Raw genomic sequence first — 17540 nt, forward strand, 5'->3', positions numbered from 1 at the left:
CTTGATAGAAGTGCAAATGCTTAGGCCCCAGCCCAGACCTGCTGAGTCAGAGCTCTGGGGTGGGGCCCAGCCATCTGGTCAACCTGCCTTCCAGGGGGGATTCTGGCAGTTACTCAAGTGGGAGAGCCCCTGCTTTAGCCGTCGTGAGCTGATCTGCAAATGTCCAGGGGCTGTCGACTCCATGGGTGCTCTTCCCGACACTGCAAAAGAGGGGAAACCAGCCTCCACATCTGGGGGCAGAAGATATTCCTAGAAGCACCGGGTCGTCCCCCGGTGCTCTCTGATTTACTGTAGGTGTTAACATTGGGGGGGAAAGCCCAAAGCTGAATCAAATTGGCATGGAGCCATCAGAGATGAAAAATTAAAGTTTCCAAAATATTATTGTTGGGAGTACTTAGGAAGACTCCAGTGCGGTGTCTTTTACACAAATATTGTGAGTCACAATAACTGTGTTTATCTTCTTTTTCCTTCGGCAAATAAGGAAACATCTGTGGTTGGCTTATATTTATTTATTTTTGGATGAGCGTCATGATAGTGGAAATATTTCGTACATGATTATAGAACACTGGGGCTGAAGCACTGCCCGTGAGGCGGAGACAGGAGTTAACTGGTCAATAATGTGGACAATCCCTTCTAGTTAAGAAGAGCCCCATGTGTCCCGCTTGTTTCTAAGTGATGTCACTCCAGCCGTCTTGCTTCTCGATAAAAGGCCAGTGGGGGAAGGCAGGCAGTCCCAGCAGAGGTTGCCTGGCCCAGCAATCTCAAATCACACTGCCTTTCCTGTGCCTCAGTTTCCCCTTGTTTCTTGGCCTCGTGGTGGAGCTGAGAAGCCAGATGCACTGTAGACTCAGACCTCCGACTTCTCTGGAACCAGGCCCTCCGGAGGAATCCCTGAGTGCGGATCCCTACAATGGCCGCCATAAACCTCCTGCCTAAAACTCCTGCTGACCCACGCGGCTCACACACTAATTGTAAGAGAAAAAGGGGCACCCACCTGTGTCGTGTGATGATGGAGGCCTGTTAAACACATGAGCAATCAAAGTCTGACCCAAAGGCAAGGTGCCTCCCCTGACTCTACATCCTTGACAAAAAGGCTGGACGTCAGCGGCATTTGGAGAGAATAGTGATTTTTTAAGATCACAATGAGAGAAACAAAGACATATGTCCACACACAGATGTGTAGGGAAGGTTTAGAGCAACTTTATTTGTAATAGCCAAAAAATGGAGACAACCCAAATGTCCATTAACAGGTGAATGGATAACCAAACCGTGATACGTCCGTCCCAACGATGGCACGCTCGCTGTCAGCAAAATGAAGAGATGAAGTACCAACACAGCCGACGAGGGGTGAATCTCAAAGTCGCCAATTTGATCGAATGAAGCCAGGCATAAAACGGTACATGCTATGTGATTTATTTGTATAAAATTCTAGAAAGGGCAAACTACAGTGACAGAAAGCAAACCAGTGGTTATGGGGGGTGGTGACTGGGACAGGGTTACGAGGGCACAGGGAGATGTTGGCAAGGGCTGGATCCCATCACTCTTTTGACTGGGGGTGTTGGTGTCATGAGTGGTTACATGTGTCAAAATTTATCAAATGATATGCTCGAAGATGTACAGTATATTGTATGCCAATTATACATCAGAGAAGTTTAAAAAGATAGGGGTTGGCAATTCTGACTGCTTCTTGGAGAAACTGGTCACGTTTCTGCTAGAGTCCCTCCTCTTCCTGGCTAAGTCAGAAACAGGTTTCTGTGTTGCTCTGTTGACATCAGCAGAGAGATGGTGGGTATTCCAGGGCAAATGAAGCGTGCATTTGTGAGTGTGCAGGGCAGGGGCTGAAGAAATATATCTCTTTCATAGCAACTGTGATATTAATAATCAACAATCTGAGCATGTGTTGTCTACCAGGCTGAGCATTGTATAAATATTATCTTATTTAATGCTCACACAAACCTGAGAGTAGATGTTACTGGACCCATTTTACAGAAGAGGAAACTAAGTCTAAGGGAGATACCTAGCTTCCTAAGGAGTGGCAGGCAGATCCAGGATTTGAAACAGGTATTTATTTATTTTTATGTACTTTTCAAACTTTCCACCATGAACATGTACTACTATTAACCAGAATTATCTTTCAGTTTTTAAAATTATTAGAATCACTTCGTAACAATGCTTGAAAATTTCTTCTCCTGTAAAGATGATTCCTACTGCATACTGAGCCTATTAGGTATCACATAATTAATCGTTCCTTTCAATCTACAAATTAAGAATGGGAGGTTGAGGCTCACAGTAGATGAGCTATGTGCCCCAAATGACAAAGCTAAGGAGTGGGAGAGCCAGGATGTGAACTCAGAACACTCTGGGTCTGGAACGCTTGTCCTTTTCATATTCGTAGCCCCAAATCCCACCACATCTGCCAAATGCTTGCGAGGCCATTTTAACTCCTGGAGTCCCCTTCAGTCCAGGCAGTGTGTGCACAGATTTAACATGGCTGAAGTCACCGTATCCATCTGTCTCGGTTCTATTTTCTCCTCTTCAGACCAGTGGAGCAATATTTTCCACACTAGTACATAGACTTCTCATTCATTCTTTAAAGAGACGTGCAATATTTCATGCAGTTTATGTATTATAGTCACTTGCTCAGCCATGCCTTTACAATTGGTCTGCAATGAGCTTTTTATGGAAAACAGTGTTATCTCTCAAGGAGCCAGAAAGACACCTGGTAACTTACACTGGCCTCCAAAAATAACAGAGAGAGAAGCAGAAGGGGAAAGATGCTCTGATGATTAGAGGCAGGTTATCCAAAATAACCTCAAATCGGGACAGGGAAAGGCTCAGCAACATTAACTCTTTCATCCTTAAGAAGGAAGGCCACTGGGTTTAGGGGATAGTTCAGAAGGATTTCTCCATGGTGACGCTTGTGGAGCACGTGTCAAAGTTTATTTCTGCTTTTCAATAAAATAGCACATTTTTCTTTCACTGACTATGAAACAAAGATTATTCATCTACCCTCTTCCTTACAGACAACATTTTTCATTATCTGCCACATGGAAGTTTTGGTCTGAATTAGGGAGGATTGGATGCTGAGACAATCCTATAGGACAGGGGTCAGGGAACTATGGTCACGGGGCACATGTGACCCACCACCTGTTTTTGCACGGTCCATGAGCTAAGAATGGTTTCTACATTTTTTTTAATTGTGATAAAATACACATAACATCATTTACTATCTTAAACGTTTTTTGAGTGTACCGTTCAGTGACATTAAATATGTTGTTGTTCAACCATCACCACCATCCAGAACTCCATCTCCAGAACTCTTTTCATCTTGCAATACTGGAACTCAGTATCCATTAAATAACAACTCGCCATTCCCGCCTCTCTCCAGCCCTTGGCAACCACCATTCTACGTTCTGTCTCTATGAATCTGACTACTTAATATGAGTGGAGTCATGCAGTATTCGTCTTTTTGTGATTGGCATGTTTCGCTTAGCATAATATCCTCAAGGTTCATCCATGTTGTAGCATGTATGAGAGTTTCTTTCCTTTTTAAGGCTGAATAAAATTCCATTGTGTGTATATGCCACACTTTGTCTATCCATTCATCTGTTGGTGGATACCTCAGTTGTTTCCACCTTTTGGTTATTGTGAATTATGCTGCTATGAACACAGGTGTATAATTTCTTCAAGTTCCTATTTTCAATTCTTCTGGATAAGAGTGGAATTGCTGGATTATATGGCAATCCTATTTTTAATTTTTTGAGGAACCACCATATTGTTTTCCACAGTGGCTCACCATTTTATTTATTTATTTTTATTGCAATATAATTGACATATAACATTATATTAGTTTCAGGTGTATACCATAATGATTTGTTACTTGTATACACTGCAAAATGATCATCACAATAAATCTAGCTAACATCTATCACCATACATAGTTAAAAATTGTTTTCTTATGATGAGAAACTTCAGATCTATTCTATTAGCAGCTGTCAAATATGCAGTACAGTATTATCCACTGTAGTCACCATGCTGTATATGACATCCCCAGGGCTTCTTTATTTCATAACTGGAAGTGTGTACATTTTGATCTCCTTTTCCCATTTCTCCCATCTCTCACCTCCTGCTTCTGGTAACCACCAATTTGTTCTCTATGAACTTGGATTTGTTCTTTTTTCTTTTAGATTCCCCATGTAAGTGAGATCAATATTTGTCTTTCTCTGTTTGACTTGTTTCATTTAGCATAATACCCTCAAGTTTCATTCATGTTGTCGCAAATAGCAAGATTTCATTCTTTTTTATAGCTGAGTATTATTCTACTGTATGTACCACATTTTCTTCATCCATTCATCCATCAATGGACACTGAGATTATTTCCATGTCTTGGCTATTGTAAATAATGCTGCAATGAACATGGGGGTGTATATATCTTTCTGAGTTAGTGTTTTCATTTTTTTAGATAAAACCCAGAAGTTGATTACTGGCTTATATGATAGCTCTATTTTTAATTTTTTGAGGAAGCTCCATGCTGTTTTCCACAGTGGCTGCACCAATTTACATTCTCACCAGCAGCACACAAAGTTTAAAATTTTTCCATATCTTTGCCAGCACATATTTTCTGTTTTTGTTGATAGTAGCTTTCCTACACATTTTTAAATAGTTGAAAAAAATCAAAAGAAAAATAATATTTCACGACATAACAATTGAATTTCAGTGTCCATGAATAAAGTTTTCTTGGAACACATCCATGTTTGTTCGTTTACATATTATCTGTGGCTGCTGCTTTCACACTCTAATGGCGGAACTGAGTAGTTTCAACAGAGACTGTATGGCCTGAAATCCTAAAATATTTACTGTCTGACTTTTTACAGAAAAAGTTTGCCAACTCCTGCTGTAGGAGCTTTCCCTGGGGATGATGGTGGGTCAACTTGGACTGAAGCTCCAAAGCCACCCACTAACACACCAGTGGCCATGTATCTATGAAATCCATGCCTCCCACATGCTTCCTAAGCCCTCAGTTGCTTTCTCAATAAAGACCCCACCCACGCTGGTGTCACCTCATCTCTACCTCCTCTCATGCAGGCTGCGCTCCAGTTTGGCCTTGTTCAGCCCATGATGCCAGATGAGGTACTTGCTCCACCCACTCTAGGCTCAGATGACTTACTTGCTCCACCCACTCTAGGCTCAGATGACTTACTTGCTTCAGAGCCTGGGACCTGCTTCCCCAGTGGCTGCCCTGAGGGCCACAACCTGGAAGTGCAGGGGACTGAAAATTGATCCATGAACCACCCACTCTAGGCTCAGATGACTTACTTGCTTCAGAGCCTGGGACCTGCTTCCCCAGTGGCTGCCCTGAGGGCCACAACCTGGAAGTGCAGGGGACTGAAAATTGATCCATGAGAGACAGGAGGGAGCCGACAAATGAATTATCCTGGCTCCTCTCTGACTGTTCTGAGGTTCGGTGCTTGGCCATCAACAGCTGCGTGACTGCAGCTGCTCAGAATGGCACCATTTTGCATTCGCTCTTTATCCCTGTAGGCCTTTTCCCTCACGCTTGCTGCCCTGGGTTTGCCTTCTACAACAGGAAAGCCCGACTATGACACCCGTAAAAGTCCTTTGTTTGATGTAGTAATTTCCCCAATGATTCACACACTTTTACTATTATACAGCCTCACAGGCATGCCTCTACGCCTATGAAACATGTATTTTATGAAATACTCAGGAATGGTGGATTTGTTTGTTGGTATGTTTTAGATTTTCCTAAAACGTACCATATCATTCACTTTGCAGAGGAAAAAAACACGAATGACACATTATATTTGACCACAATCAGTACAAGAGTAATTACTTTGAAAAATTAGGAGCTTTTGGGGGAGTAGATGGTATCTGCCAGTGCATTTACTAATTACTCAGAATAAAAATATCCTGTCTTGGGCTTCCCTGGTGACGCAAGTGGTTGAGAGTCCGCCTGCTGATGCAGGGGACACGGGTTCATGCTCCGGTCCGGGAGGATCCCACATGCCGCAGAGCGGCTGAGCCCGTGAGCCATGGCCGCTGACCCTGCACGTCCGGAGGCTGTGCTCCACCACGGGAGAGGCCACAGCGGTAAGAGGCCCGCGTACCACAAAAAAAAAAAAAAAAATTCTGTCTCCCCTGATATGTAATGAGCTTCTAGAAATCAATATAAACACCAAAATAAGAAAAAAGTTTTAAAAATATATAAGCTAAAGATATGTACTGTACGTTCACAGAAAGGGAAATATGGCTTTTTTACATATGAGGAAATGCTTAATCTCACATGTAATAAAAAAATACAAATTAAAACTTGAGGACTTCCCTGGTGACGCAGTGGTTAAGAATCCACCTGCTAATGCAGGGGACAAGGGTTCTATCCCTGGTCCGGGAAGGTCCCACATGTGGCAGAGCAACTAAGCCCATGCACCACAACTACTGAGCCTGCGCTCTAGAGCCCATGAGCCACAACTACTGAAGCCTGTGTGCCTAGAGCCCGTGCTCTACAACAAGAGAAGCCACTGCGATGAGAAGCCCACACACAGCAATGTCAGAGTAGCCCCTGCTCGCCGCAACTAGAGAAAGCCCGTGCACAGCAATGAAGACCCAACGCAGCCAAAATAAATAAATTTAAAAAAAAACTTGATGAAGAAAATCATAAATTGTCTATGGCAGGATAATCAAACTAAGACAGAAAGGGAAAAAAAAAACACAAAAACAAATGACATGTCCCATTTGTGGTAGGCCTTTCCCAGTGTGCAATATGCATCTACATTATACAGTAACCAGTCCTCCTCAAAGCAGGAGGATGAAATCAACCTTTGAGAAAAAGTTGGCCCCTTTCTTCAGATGACAGCATTATAATTCTATGATTAATATATTTCTTTTTCATCTCATACAAGGGGTTGTATTTCTATACATGCATTTTTGACAAAATAAAAAAAACTTTGATGAACTGAGTACACAATGCTAACCTGTCAATATGTTACATAATTTCTTTGTCTCAAAAATGTATAAAACTGCATCTCTAACTCCTGATCAATGGAGCAGTTCTCAGAGCTTCTGAGAATCTGTTTCCCAGGTTTTAATCTTCAGTTTGGCTTGAATAAAATTCTCTTTTCGTTCTTCATAGCTTGATCATTATTTGATTTTTCGTCGACAAATTACAAGGTACCATTTTTCACCTACCAGTTTGGAAAAAATTTTTTAAAATCTTATACCATATTCACTAGAATGTGAAGAAATAGTTACTTTTAGAAATTGCTATAAGAATTATTTGCCTACAGAGGGCAATTTAGCAATATCAACCAAATTATGAATGTACATCTCCACTGACCGAGTAGTTCCACCCAGAATTTGTCCTATGAATGTACAGATAGACATGTGCAAAAAATCCTATGTACAAGGTTATTCTCTGCAGCCCTGTGTGAAATGGCGAAAGACTGTAAACACCCTAAATATCCAGTAGGTCTGGTCAAAGAAATGTTGTTACATCTATATAAGAATTTTTTTTAAAAATGGGAAAGATTTTTATGTAGTAATATGAAACTAACTGAGATGTAATATTAGGTAAAAAAAAAAAAAGGAACATATAGAACAGTGGGTTGTGTGCTATCATTTGTGTAAACATATTTGTATTCTTTATGCATAGAATTTCTTTGGAAGACTGCAAGAAAAATTTAACATTGGTTGGAGGAAATTGGGGGTTGAAGGGTGAGTTTTATTTTTCACTGTACACCTTTTTGTATCTTTGAATTTTTAAATATGTGATTGTATTACCTAAGGTTTATTCTGTATTACCTAAGATTGTATTACCTAACAAAGAATTAAGCTTTTAAAAATTAATGAAAAAAACATAGACCTCCCACATACAGTAATATGGTAGACTAGATATCCCCAAACTGTCCCACTATAAGACACCTAAAACCCTGGGAAAATTTTTTAAAAAATATTTTAAAATTCATGGCTAAGCTGACGTGAAATTAAGAGAAATCCTCAGAAGTCAGAATTAAAGAGAAAGCACAAAACTAGGAGAGCCAACGAACGCTAAAGCATGATTGCACTAAGGCATCCGTAAATCCCTGGAGAGAAGAACTTGGTGTTCAAGTCTCAGGGAGAAGGACAGAAATACTGCCTGAGGCCCGGGAAGGAGGGAGTCAGCACTCACAGTCTCAAGTAAAGATGGGCCTTTAAAAAGACCCTTAATGAAGCAGTAACCCAGGGAAACATCTATCCCACAAAGGGAGGTAGCAAGAAAACTTGCCAAAGTGGCCTTGACTCTGAGGAGAAGGGCCAGAAAGATGCCCTGGAAGCCTTAATTTTCCAACTCATTATATAAAGTTAACATCACTTTGATAACCAGAAAAAAAGCACGAAAAGAACTCAGAGAACATCTTGCTCATGAACATACATGCAAAATCCTAAACAGAGTAGCAGCAAACCAGGTATTGATCAGCAAATATAATACAACATGACTAAGTTGGATTTATCTCAGATCAGTCTGCTTAAATATTAGTGTCCAAAACCAAAATTCAACTGAGTAAATTTTGAAGATATTATTGGCTTTATTCAACAATTCATGAATCAGGCAGCATCCCATTAGCAGATGGAAAGGAGCACCAAGGAGCTGTACAAAATGAGACACTTTTGTAGGCAGAAGGGAGCAGGAACAAGGTAATCATACTAGTCAAAAAGCAAGTTGGTTATTGCAAGGTCCCTTTTCTTTAGGGGATGGCAGGGGTCTGTCAGGCCGATGACCTAACCAGTGCTGATCAGGCGATCCCTGACTGACTGGTTTAAGATTCCGTTTCTGGGAAAGCCAGAAACTGTAATTAAGTCTCGGTTTGGTGACATAGGGCTTAGCGTGACCAACTGCATTTGGGGCCTGGTGTCTTGTTTTCAACATTAGAAAATCTATTAATGCTATTGACCATGTGAACAGTAAAGAAGAAAGGTAATACAATCATCTCAACAGAGACAGAAAAAGCATTGAATAATGATTAAACAAAACTGTAAAAAACTAGGAACCAGATGGAGGCTATCCCTAAAACACTATGGCAGATACCATTCTCAATGATGAAACACTGAAAGCTTAAGAAATGGAACAACATGAAAACGCTTGTTCTCGTAACTGATCATTGTTTGATAGGTCCTCACTTGTACAAATAATAAAAGAATAAGAAATAGGGCTTCCCTGGTGGCACAGTGGTTGAGAGTCCGTCTGCCGATGCAGGGGACGCGGGTTCGTGCCCCGGTCCGGGAAGATCCCACATGCCGCGGAGCGGCTGGGCCCGTGAGCCGCTGAGCCCGCGCGTCTGGAGCCTGTGCTCCGCAACGGGAGAGGCCGCGGCAGTGAGAGGCCCACGTACCGCAAAAAACAAAAAAGAATAAGAAATAAAAGATGGAATGGCTGGAAAGGAAAAAACCAAACTGACATTAAATCATGTAATAGTCTTTAGAGAAAACCACAAGACTCTACAGCCAAGTTAATAGAATTAATAAGATCAAGATTGTAGGACATAGGTCACATACAAACTCTAATTGTGTTTCTACATACCAGTAACAGTGAAAAAAAAAGTTGTTTCTTTTTTTTACAAAATACCATATATAACTGCAATAAAACAGATAATATACCTAAGAGGAAATCTAACAAAAAACAGATTTATGGAAACAAACTGTGAAATGTAATTGAGAGGTTCATTAATATAAACTAACAATTCTAACAAACTTCAAATTCTCAATGGTAGAACACAATAGAAGGTTTTTTTCCTTTCTCTCCCAACCGTTCAATGTGGGTATTCAGTGGGAAGACTTCACAAAGGGACTGGGGGACCAGATTCTTCTAATCTGTGGCCTCATCATTTCTTGGGGTCTCAGAATCCTCTTCATGATCCCCTGCATCCATCTACAGTAAGGGGAATAGTCAGAGGGAACAGGGTCCCATAGGAGGGCCAGGCCCGGGAGTGTGCCACCGAGGAAACGTCTGCTCTCCTTCCACTGTTCAGAACCCACCCACCTGGGGCCACACCACACTTCCTGGGAAGCTGGGAAATGTAGTCCTGCGGTGAGCTGAAGAAAGGGGAATTGGGCTCCGTGAACCACCAGGCAGTTCTCAGCTATAGACATGAGACAAGACCAAAATAAATGTCTATTGATAGGAAGACTCAATATCACAAAAGCATTAATTATGCCCAAGTTGACTTTTAGATTCAATTCAATGTCAGCCAAAATTCTAATGGAGCTTTTCATGGAACTTGAACAGCTGATTTTAAAATGTATTTGAAAGAGGAAATGGCCAAAACTAGCCAAAATTTTCCTGAATGGGGGCGGGGGGGGGGAACTGCCTTGTCAAGAAATATAACTTACTATTGATATAAAGCTCTGGTCATTTAAATGGTATGGTACTGGTCCAAGGACAGAAAAATACACCAAAGGACCAGAAACAAAAGCCCATAAGCAGTGGATATATGTATACGCATAACTGATTCACGTTACTGTACAGCAGAAACTAACACGACATTTTAAAGCAACTATACTCCAATAAAAATTAACTTAAAAAAAAGAATAAACATATTAAAAAGGAAAAAAATCCCATAAGCAGAGCCCCATACCTGTGAGTGACACATGATAGGGGAACCACAGGTCTGCAAGGAAAGGACTGACTTTCCAGTGAATAGGGCTGGGATCAGTTAGGGGTCTTTTGTCCACATTATTGTTTTTATTGTTTTATTATTTTTCTTGACAAACAGTTAAATGTGAAAGGTCAAAGTTTAATGGTTTTAAAAGAAAATACAGAATATCTTTAAGACCATGGGGGAAAGGATTTTTAAACATGACACAAAAATGTCATACAAAAAAGGAAATAATTGACAAATTAAATCACACTAAAATCAGGAAGTTGAGTTCATCTGAAAAAGCCATGAAGAAACTGAAAAGGCAAACGATAGGCTAGGAAAGTATGTTCTCAATACAAATAACTGACAAGGGATTAGTATCTAAATATAAAAAGAATCCCCACAAATTAATAAGAAAAAGAAAACAACACTGTAGCAAAATAGAAGAAAGACAAGAACAGATTTTCCCTAGAAAAGGAGACCCAAATGACCAATAAACACATTAACCATGGTTAATGTTGAGTTAATAACTATTAACTCAACTCATTAATAGTTATTAATTCATCAATAATTGTGGAAATGCAAATTAAAATTACAGTGAAATATGGCTTTCCACTCACTAGATTGGCAAAATTTTAAATCCCCAATCCAACAACTGGGGACAACAGGCATTCTTTTACAAGATGTATACATATGTTGTAAATCGATAAAGCAAAACAAGGGAATAATACATACCTGAGGATGGGGGTTACCTCAGAAAAGTGGGATGAAGGGAGGGGACACACGGGAGGGCGTCCCATTCTCTGTACTTAAACGAAGGTTGGCTACATACACAAATGTTTTTATTATAATTATTATTATGACCTTATATGTGTTTTACACATATATTCTACTGTATACACATATATACATGTTCTATTGTATATAGGAAATATTCCATAATTTTTAAATCAGGCTACGAAAACGAGATAAAGACACTATCTTGACTCTGGAAGACTTGAAATATAGTCAAGAAAGCAGAAAACCAAACCATCCCCATACAAGTTGGGTGGGTATTCATGCACCATGAGAACCAAGAGAGAGACATCAGTTCTGCCTAGGAGACCTGGGGAGGCCCTATGGAAGGAAGGAAACTTTGAGTGGAGCCTTGGAGAATGAGTGGGAGTTTTCCAGAGAGAAAGAAGCACCCAGATCAGCGAGACTAGATTTCCAAAGTGGGGCGGGGGTGTCGGGGGAGGCGGGGAGCCGTGGCACAAGAGCCCGAGGAGAGGAAGAGCGCAAGAGCTCTCACGGGTGTGTCCATGCCACGCGCCCATTTCTGCTGTTAGGCTGGAGGCAAAGTGATTGCTGCTGTTGTCCTCGTCGTTGTTTTTCAAGCCACCCCCCACCCCCAGCGCAGCACCTCTAAATGGAAAACCGAATCTCTGAAATAAATGAGATTGTGGTAGGAGCGTGAAATGGTCAAGCAACCATGGCCAGTGTGGGTCCATCCATCCTCCAGGTGGTGAGATTCCCCCAGCCTGTCAGACTGCAGGTCTCACTGTGCACCCTTATTACAAAGCAAACAGAGGGAGCTTGTGACGGCGTTTGCAAAGCCCAAGAAAAATGTTGTGGTTATTCTGAGTAAACATAAGCATGGCTTTGAGAGGAAAATACGTTGTGAATTTTGAGATCTGTCTAGATTTTAGATACTTCGTATCTAACCACATCACAGTGCCAAAGAAAGGTAGCAATTTTTCTTTCCCATCAAACCTATAGCCAAACCTATTAATTAACTAAATGACTAAACTGGCGTCCAGCTTTCCCTCGACACCACCTTCTGTGCTCTGACAGAAAAACTAAAAGGGGGAAGGGGGACAGTACAGTTCTAGAAGGCAAGTAGCCTGAGAAAAGTAGCAGGCCAGTAGGGTTTGCTGCCTTCACAACCAACCGGACGCAGTCACGTCCATCGTGGCCACCACAGTCCCTTAGGGGGTGTGCATGTGGTCCCGTTTTGAACAATGAAATGAGAAGGGAAGTGCTGCAGAGGCATCTGGGAAAGCATTTCTTGAAGAAGGTCCGTTTTGCCCTTTCTCTTCTTCTTTTCTGCTTGGCCACTGTCACATAAGGACAGGACACTTTGAGTTGCAACGGCTGATGGCACCACCACCAGGGGAGACAACAAACTGTGGATGGCAGAATGGGAAAAGAAAGGTCTGAGGTCCTTCATTATATCATGGATACACCAAACCAATTCCAGGATGTCTTACCACCAGACTTCTTGTTACATGGGCGATGAATATCTGATTACTGCTGTTACATTACTTGAGTTTTCTGCCGCGGGCAGCTGAAAGCATTCTAACTCCTACATATAAATCTAAATGATTTCCTAGAATAGGATCCCAGGTGTGGAATTTCTAGCTTTAGATTATTGATATATACAGACAAATCTCGCTCCAGAAGTGTTCCAATTTACACTCCCATCAGCATATGTAAGACACATTCTCACCACAACCTTCTCAATACTGAGTCACTGAGTAATAGCTTTCTTTTAAAATCACTGCTAATTTGGTAGGCAAAACTTACGATCTCAAAATCAGTGTTTGTTCATCTCCATTTGGTGAAGTGAGACGTGACCAGACTTGGCCTAAGAGAGCCTGGTGGCATCTGGCCCAGGAAGGGGGACATGGTTGGTCTCAGGCTTTGAGGAGAGGTTTGTTACCCCCATGTTCAGACTGCCTGAGAGTGAAGATCCTTAGAGCTGATGGGCAGAAGAGTTGGTAAATACAGGGAAAGTGGCATAAAAGGAGCTTCCTGAGGCTTTTTATTATCTCCTTGGTTGAAAAATTCTAATATGATTGGACTGGAGTAGGGTCTCAGGCACAGGCATTCTTTGAACTCTCCCAGCTGATTCTAATATGTAGTCGGGTTGAGAAGCACTGATATAGCCCACACTGAAGACTCAGTTTTTTATCACCATCCTGTTCACCTTCAAAAACTATTTGAAGCTTGTTTTCAGACGTCCTACTCCATAGACTCTCTCACTGGAAAACATCCCTTGACCCTTTTAGTTATAATCTTCATTTGGGATGTCTTTTCTGATCAGAACATGTTTCCGAAACACCTGCAAATGATTGCAGGGCCAGTGCTCAAGGAACCCCCTACATCTAGCGCCGATGAATCTCAGGCCTGCCCAACCTTCCCTCTAAGCACACCCTAGAAGAAACTCCCTCCTTCCCCGCCTGAGGCAAGGGTCTCACTGTTTCCTCCCTGTAGAGTTTACCTCTTTTTTCCACATGGACCCAGTCAGGACTGCATGATGACTACACAGAGAACAAACAGGAGAGGGGAGCTCCCCAAGAACTCTGGTAGGGGATGTGGGCATGGTAGTGACAGCTGTCTCAGGGTCCACTGTCCTTTTTCTTACCCCTCCAGTCATTGCTGGAAGGACAGACAGACAGGTGTGGAGAACAAGTTATTTGAGGGCAAGGATGAGTGAATTAGTGACAGTTCCAGTCCCCAAGATGCTGCTGTCTGCCAGGAGCTCCTGGCATCCATTCCTGAACCTCTGTTTGGACCACTAGAGGTGGGAGGGGCTTAAAACTCTGGCTTTGGGATGTTCTGTTAAAGCCCGCTGACCAAAGATTACCAGACACTCACCTGCAGTCTAAGAAAAAAAGATGTTAGGTTTACTGAACTTGCCGCAGCAGGAGAGGATGGCCCCAGAGGCTCGGGAGAGGCAGCTGGCAGGGGCTTCTCACAGGACCTGCCCAGTGCTGGGTGATTCTCGGGAGGGATTGGGAAGGTGGGGGGCAACCCTAGACTAGATGCTGTGAAGAAGAACAGAGTATTTTGGTAATTGGACATCTAATGTTATCTAGAAAACAGGGGCACTAGAGTTGGTTGTTAACTGGTGAAGGGAGAGCAGTCACTCAGATTCATCAGAAGAGGGAGTCCGTGAGTCACTTTTGTGTTTGGAGAATGGCCTTGTTCCGTCTCTCCTTCCAAATGTTTCTGAGAGTGAGGGGCTTGCCTGAACACCGCTTCCGTGCGGATTGGGAAACCAACGGCCTGGCTGCCAGCAGGGCCGGCTTTCACATTTTCGGTTCAAAACCCCATGTTCTTCTTGAGAACCCAAAGAGACTGTGTCATCATTTCTTGCCTCAGCAATCCCTGTTCTCTTCACAACAGTGACTACGTGCCTTCAGAGATGGGTCAACAATAAAAATTCTAAATAAAATTATCCCAATCAAAACTGTGAAACCAGCTCACCGCATCCTTTTTTCACTGTGTAATTGAACATCTGCTCATTATCTGAAGATGCATCCGTCAAGGAGTTCCTGTTTCCAGAAATGCCCATTCTGTTGTGGGTAACAGAAATCTGAACAGCTTTGCCCTAAATAAACTGGGGTGTTTCTTTCCTTATGTATTGAGAACCCAGAGGAGGGCAGCCCGGGTGAGTTCAGCAGTTCCATTATGCTATCAGAGACGCGAATCTTTGCATCCATCCTCTCAGTCATCCGGGTCGTGGTTGATGTCTGGTAGCTTCACCTTTAGCACGATGACTGCATTCTGAGACAGAAGAAATGTAAGAACAGAAGACAAAAACTCATGCTACCTGGCTCTGCCTCTTTAAAGAGCTTTCTGGGAAGCCTCCATCTATCAACTTCAGCTTCTGTCTCATCTTCCTGCACGATGTCACGTGGTTATCCCAACGCAAGGAACACCGGGGGATGTTTTCCTAGCCTGGCTTACAGAACCACGTGCCAAAATTGAGTTCCCTCAGGGAGGTAGAAGTGGACAATGGATATCCGGAGGGCCGCCAGCGTCTGAGTCATGCACCCCTTAGGTCCCTGCAAATCTTCCCTTACTGAGAAAGAAGTTTCCTAGGTGTGTTAGTTATATATTGGAGGTGGAACAAATTACTCCAAAACTTAACGGCTAAATACAACAAGCGCTTATGATCGTACAAAATTTCTGAGAGTCAGGATTCTGGGAGTGGCTTAGCCGGGTGGTCCTGGCTCAGGGTTTCTCATGAGGCTGCAGGACTTGAAGGCTTAAATGGGCTTAAAGGATCCACTTCCAGGATGTCTCACTCACATAGCCCTTGGCTGGACGTCTCAGTTCTTCACCCCCTGGGCCTTTCCCAGGGCTGCTTGGGTGTCCTCACCAAGTGGTGGCTGGCCTCTCCCAGAGCCAGTGATCCAAGGAGACAAGGAGGATGTCGTGATGCCTTTTATGACCTGGTCACACACCATCTCTTCCATCATATTTTATTCGTTAGAAGTGAGTCACTAAGTCCAACCCACACTCAGGGAAAGAGCGATTAGCGTCTGCCTTTTGCAGGGAGGAATGGATGTATGTGTGAAGACATTTAGAAACCACTTCCTCCTGGGTGGACTGCCCCTGAGCTATTCTGACCCCTCTGACCTCACGCCCTCCTTTATATCTCTTCCCTCCTTGCCTCACTCTCCCTCTTTCTTTTCCCTCTTCCTTTTTCTTCTCTGTCATGAGTTCTCCTGGGTTTCCTACCCTCTGGCATGTGATTTCCTATGTATCCGGTAGCAGAAGAGCCTCCCTCCCCCAAAAGCCAAACTCCCCTCAAAGCCCTTCTAAGATTCTGGTGGCTGAAAGTCAGCAAGGAACAAGGCACGAGGATGGGGTGGGCTGATACCGGTGTTGATTCTGAGGGTCTGATCAGGGTTCTGAGAACCAAAAAGATCATGGAACCTCCACCCTCCTCCTACGCATAACTCAAAAAACAAAACAACACTAGGCTGCAAAAGACAGATAATGAAGTTCAACAAAACTTCTGACTTTTCTCAGAACTATTTTGCTAGCGTTTTTCTTGAAATATGAAATATCAGATTCTTCCTCTGCATTTGTCATTGTTGTTTTGTCTCCCAGCTTTGCAGGAGCTCAAAATACCTGCTTAGCCTCGCCAGTAATTCAGCCCTGGTGGATGAGTCACACCTAAAATGATAACAACTATGAAATGAGCTCCAGGCTGCTCTGACTCACAAAAGCTTGAGGAATGTATGAAGAATCCCTGTAGTACTTTCAAACTGGTGCCCATCCCACCCACTGTACTGGCCATCCCTGCGGGCCTGGCAGCTAGTAGCTGCTGCGGCCCAGGTTACTAGTTATCTCCCGATATCCATCTTTCCCGTCTTCTGTAAATAACAGAAGTTCCCATTTTTCACTGGGCTCATGTCTGTCTGGAATAAAGACCATCTTTCCCAGCCTCCTTTGCCACTAGGTATGATCATGTCTGTAGGTCTGGCTAATGGAATATAAGCAAAAGTGTTATACGTGATTTCTGGGAAATGTCCTTAAAGGGAGAGAACATGCCCTTCTTTGTCCAGTTCTCCGTCCTTCTATCTGAAATGGGAACAAAATGGCTGGAGCTCAGCATCCATTTTGGGCCGTGAGGTTAAAGTCACACACTGAGGATGGCGGAGTAATAAAGTAGAAGGAGGGACTTCCCTGGTGGCGCAGTGGTTAAGAATCCACCTGCCAATGCAGGGGACACGGGTTCTATCCCTGGTCCGGGAAGATCCTACATGCTGTGGAGAAACTAAGCCCAAGCGCCACAACTACTGAGCCTGCATGCCACAACTACTGAGCCTGCGCTCTAGAGTCCACGAGCCACAACTACTGAGCTGCGAGCCACAACTACTGAGTGTCACAGCCTGCGCTCTAGAGCCTGTGCTCCGCAACAAGAGAAGCCACTGCAATGAGAAGCCCGTGCACCGCAACGAAGAGTAGCCCCCGCTCGCCGCAACTAGAGAAAAGCCTGTGCGCAGCAATGAAGACCCAACGCAGCCAAAAATAAATAAATTAATTAATTTTTAAAAATAATAAAAGTAGAAGGAGCCTGCATTCCTCATGATCTTGGGCCTTCTGTGGCAGCTCTGGACTGCTTATCCCTCA

The sequence above is a fragment of the Neophocaena asiaeorientalis genome, unplaced genomic scaffold (assembly GCF_003031525.2).
Source record: "Neophocaena asiaeorientalis asiaeorientalis breed wild unplaced genomic scaffold, Neophocaena_asiaeorientalis_V1.1 scaffold118, whole genome shotgun sequence".
NCBI classification, from domain to species: Eukaryota; Metazoa; Chordata; class Mammalia; order Artiodactyla; family Phocoenidae; genus Neophocaena; species Neophocaena asiaeorientalis.